Below are 5,480 nucleotides of genomic sequence, written 5' to 3' on the forward strand. Positions count from 1 at the left end.
TGTTCGGCAGTATTTTACCTTTTTTATGCATATTATTATTAATTCCTAAATGTAGTAATAAGTAAAATTTAACTAATATTTATTTTCAAATATTCCGATTTTTTCCTCTTTCATTTTTGAAGCAAAAGAAATACGTTTTTTAAGCTAAACAAACTAACATTTTGTACCTGTTTTTATGACCATTTGAACCCTCAGCTTTCAATGTGTATGTTTTTAACGGCAAAGATTCTAAGAATTTCACCCCCTTTAGAAATCTTTGTCGCCAAAGGAGAAAGTCGGAGTACCAGTTTTTTACCAGTTACCAGTGTAAGTAAGTACCCTTTAAGAGATTGACCAAGCTGTCTCGCCGAGACAGTACCAACCAACCAACCAACCATTTGTTACCACCAAAATCATTTTTGTATATAGTTTTCTGTATATATTCAATTTAATAAATAGTGATTATCTTTAGTTAGAGACATCACATTCGGAAATTATTGAAGTGACCCAATTACCTATTAAGTTTACACTTTCGATAATTTACGAAAATACATTTGGTCCTTCGAGCCGGATACTGTGCGTGAAATTGTGTACAGTGTGTGAACCAACCGAATTACTCAACCAATAAACCGTCAACCTACAACCCAGTACGATTAGACAGCCAACCTGGAGTTTACCGACTAGGATCACACCCGATCTACCATCTATACGTCATCAGATCAAGGATTTCACTAGAATAAGGTAGGCTGGTCAAGATTTGCTTTTTTAATTAGGCCAGTAACCCATCCTCCTTTTCATAACTTACTTTGTAAACCGTTTTAACAACCTAATATTTCCTTTAATATCTATAAAATGTCTGAAATCAAAAAATTGAAAGGTCAACGCGGCCATATTATGGCCACAATTACTTATTTGCGGAACACCTTAAACGAATGGGATACAGATCCAACCAAGCGTGATATTTATCAAATAAAATCAGCTTTTGAGACCGTTCAAAATTCCTTTAAGAAATTTGAAGAATTGCAAGGTGCCATAGAAGAGATCGACGAATCGGAGTCTGTTCGCCAAATGGAATATATAGGTTGCTATAATGTCGAAAAGGGTCTAGTTTTTAAAATTTTAGACGAAAACAAAGCAAAAAATATTAATAACCAAGCGTCAGTTCAGGAACACTCAAGAGTCACTTTACCTACTATACCTTTACCCACCTTGGCACTGTAGAAAAATGGGCATCGTTTTATAGTCTTTTTAAAACCTTAATTGATCAAGAAAATTTACCCGCCGTTAAAAAATTACAATACCTTCGTTTATCGGTCACCGGTAAAGCCGCGAGTGCAATTGAATCATTAGAAACCAATGACGAAAACTACGAAACAGCGTTAACAATTTTAAAAGAAAAGTATGAATGCACTGAAGTAAACCAACTCTCAAATGAAGAACAACAATGCGAAGTCCATTTTCAAAACCATTTAAGACGAACTTCCGACGGAAGGTACGTCGTCGCTTTACCCTTTAAACCCCAGTGTCCAGAACTCGGTGAATCTTACCATTTGGCAGTAAAAAGATTAGAAGCTACCGAACGCAAGCTACAACGCAATCCAGAACTTAAAAAACAGTATCATGAGGTTCTAGAAGAATATGTGAAACTAGGTCATATGTCACCAGTGAGCGAAAACTCAATACCGTCTATTCACTATTATTTACCACATCACGCCGTGATAAAGGAGTCCAGTATGACCACCAAGGTGCGAGTTGTTTTTGACGGCTCCGCAAAAACCACCACCGGTGTCTCCTTAAATGATTGTCTATATGTTGGTCCGACAATTCAATCAGATCTTTTTTCGTTGTTAGTTCGATTCAGAAAGCACCCTATCGTTTTAACAGCTGACCTAGAAAAAATGTACCGCCAGTTTTTAATAAGGAAAGAAGATAGAAAGTTTCAACGTATTTTGTGGAAGGATAAAAACAACAAGTTGCAAACATACGAATTAAATACAGTAACCTTTAGACTAACTCCAGCACCCTACCTAGCGATTCGTTGTCTACACCAATTAGCTGACGACGAAGGACTACCTTATCCCACAGCAGCAAGGGTCATAAAAGAAGATTTTTACGTCGATGATGTTTTGACGGGAACGAATAATAAGAACAAAGCAATTATTCTGCGAAAACAATTGACACAAATTCTTTCCAAGGCAGGTTTATCTATACGTCAATGGGCTTCAAATGATATTTCAGTTTTAGATAATATTCCTACAGAAAATTTACATCTGCAATTACAACTTGGTAATTCATCTACAATTAAAACCTTAGGCATTTATTGGAATTCTGCAACAGATTCAATTACTTATTCTGTACATCCTTCAACAAATACGACCAAAGTAACAAAGCGACACATTTTATCTGAAACCGCAAAGATTTTCGACCCTCTAGGATTATTAGCGCCAGTTGTCATTATTGCTAAAATCCTGTTACAAAAATTATGGACCATAAAAGTACATTGGGATGAATCACTCCCCAATGACATTCCTCCCGAATGGCAAAATTATTATCATCAACTTCAAGGACTCAACAAATTATCATTTCCACGAATCATTATCACATCCAACCCAAAATCTATACAACTCACCTCACCAATTAAAAACGTTTGTTTCAAACCGTGTAACCAACATTCAAGAAATAACTTCAATCAACCAATGGCACCACGTCCGAACAAAGGACAATCCTGCTGACCTGGTGTCCAGAGGACAGTTACCAAAAATATTTGTTACCTCACATATATGGAGATATGGACCATCTTGGCTAGCAAAACCCGAGAAAAACTGTCCTCAATCGGAGTTACTTCGAATCGATGAAATACCTGACCAACGCAAATCTGTCTGTCTATCAACAATTACACCAATAAAGAAGGATGACATATTTGAACGATTCTCATCCATACGCAGATTAATCCGTACGATCGCTTATTGTTTTAGATTTAAATGTAAACCAATACCAACAGGTCCACTATTAGTTCACGAATTACAACATGTATTAAACCGAATCATCAAAATTACACAAAACCAAGTATTCACACAGGAAATAAATTTATTACAAGCAGGTAATCCTTTAAAGGCTAAATCACCATTATTAAAATTAAACCCATTTATTGATAAAGATGGATACATGAGAGTAGGAGGTCGTCTATCCTTCTCAACATTACCATACGATTCAAAACATCCGATCATATTACCCAAAGATAACCACGTTACGAAACTCATTATCGAAAATGAACATAAAATTCATCTGCATACTGGTACCCAACAGACATTATATGCAGTTCGCAGAAAATATTGGATCATCGACGGAAGAAGTCAGGTATGGAAGGTTGTTAAAAACTGCGTGAAATGTTGTAAATCAAACCCACCGCAAACAAATTACCTGATGGGTCAATTACCAAGAGCTCGAGTGAACCAGTCCCGACCATTCAGTCAAGTTGGGGTAGATTATTGTGGCCCATTCATATTAAAAGAAAGGAAATTTCGTAATAAGTCCGGAATCAAAGCGTATGTTGCCATCTTTGTTTGTCTAGCCGTCAAAGCAGCACATTTAGAAGTAGTCACCGACCTAACCGCTGAAGGATTTATTTCAGTATTACGCCGATTCATTTCTATTCGAGGGCTGTGTCAAGACATTTACAGCGACAATGGCAGAAATTTTATTGGCGCCAACAACTCATTAAAAGAATTAGCAGAATTTTTAAAAAACCAAAGGAATCAAGAAGACATCCAAGGATACTTAACCGCAAGAAATATACAGTGGCATTTTATACCCCCACAAACTCTTCATGTTGGAGGCCTGTGGGAAGCCGCAGTCAAATCCTTTAAAAAGCACCTGAATCGCGTAGCTGGACGCGAGATGTTGTTCACCTATGAACAATTTAATACCTTGATCGCAGAAATTGAAGCGATATTAAATTCCAGACCGTTGACAACTATCTCCTCTGATCCTAACGATCCTCTCGTCCTAACCCCTGGCCATTTTTTGATAGGTGATTCTTTGACCAGTCTACATGGACGTAATTATACTACTAACAATAAAAATCCGTCGTCAATTTGGGAACATATTCAGCAAACCAAACAACACTTCTGGAATCGTTGGAATCGTGAATATTTAAACGAATTAACAACCCGGACCAAGTGGACCAGAAGTCAGCCCAACATTTCCATTGGGACAGTTGTACTCCTGAAGGAAGANGTTCTTTAAAGCTTTAATTTCTTTATGAAAGTGGAAATCTTGAATTATTTTTATTACTTGCAAATGAGCATTGTTTATTTCATTAACACTAAGTCTACCCTTAATTTTATTAACTGAGCGTTTATTATTAACGAGTCTACGACAGAGAGCTACAAATCTGTTTAAAGCGGTTATTGACGAAAATCTCTCAAAGGTATCATTTTTGAATTCATTTTTATATGATTTATCGCTTACAATTAGTGAAACATTAGCGCGTAATTCTGGAACAATAACATTTGATAATTTCAATTTTTTCCATTTACATTCCGGTTCTAGTAACCAAGTGGGACCATGCAGCCAAAAGTCATTTTTTAATAACTCTGAGGGTGTTTGACCACGAGATATAATATCTGCAGGATTTTCATTAGAAACTACATGATTCCAATCATCAATATTTGTTATTGACTGTATGTCTGCCACACGATTAGCAACAAATGTCTTTAATTGATGTGGGGATGTTTTTATCCAATGAAGAACAATGGTTGAATCGGACCATAACTTGATTTTATTGAATGATAGCTTTAATGATTCGCAAACTGCTTTCAAAAGCTTTGCGAGTAATTGTGCGGCGCATAATTCTAATCTAGGTATGGTCATAGTCTTAAGGGGAGCGACGCGAGATTTAGCACAAATTAATTGAACAGCGCATTGATTATTTTTGTCAATTGATCTTAAATACAAACATGCTCCATATGCATACTCGCTCGCGTCACAGAAGCCGTGTAATTGTATATCTATAGGATTTGTTAAAACTATTTTTCTTGGTACCTTAAATTTATTTAACAGAGGCAATTCATTTTTTAAATTGGCCCATTTGGTCGAAATACTTTGTGGAACGGACTCATCCCAATCTAATTTAGCTTTCCACAATTCTTGCATGATGCACTTAGCTAAAATAATAACAGGACCAGATAGTCCTAAGGGATCATAAAACTGGGCAATTTGTGTTAATATGTTACGTTTCGTCACACGAATATCGGGACAGATTGGTTTAAGGGAATATGAAATTACATCGTTTTTTGTGTTCCAATGTATTCCTAACATTTTTTTGTCACCGGTATTAAAATCGATATTTTCCGAATTCTGAGATTCATTTAAAACTTCTATTTTATTTGACGCCCATTTATGCAATGTAAATCCCCCTAATTTTAATAATTCTATTAATTGCCGCTTAATTTCTAATGCATCCTGAATATTACTTGCTCCAGTGAGTAAGTCGTCTACAT

The sequence above is a fragment of the Agrilus planipennis genome, unplaced genomic scaffold (genome assembly GCF_000699045.2).
Source record: "Agrilus planipennis isolate EAB-ADULT unplaced genomic scaffold, Apla_2.0 scaffold139, whole genome shotgun sequence".
NCBI classification, from domain to species: Eukaryota; Metazoa; Arthropoda; class Insecta; order Coleoptera; family Buprestidae; genus Agrilus; species Agrilus planipennis.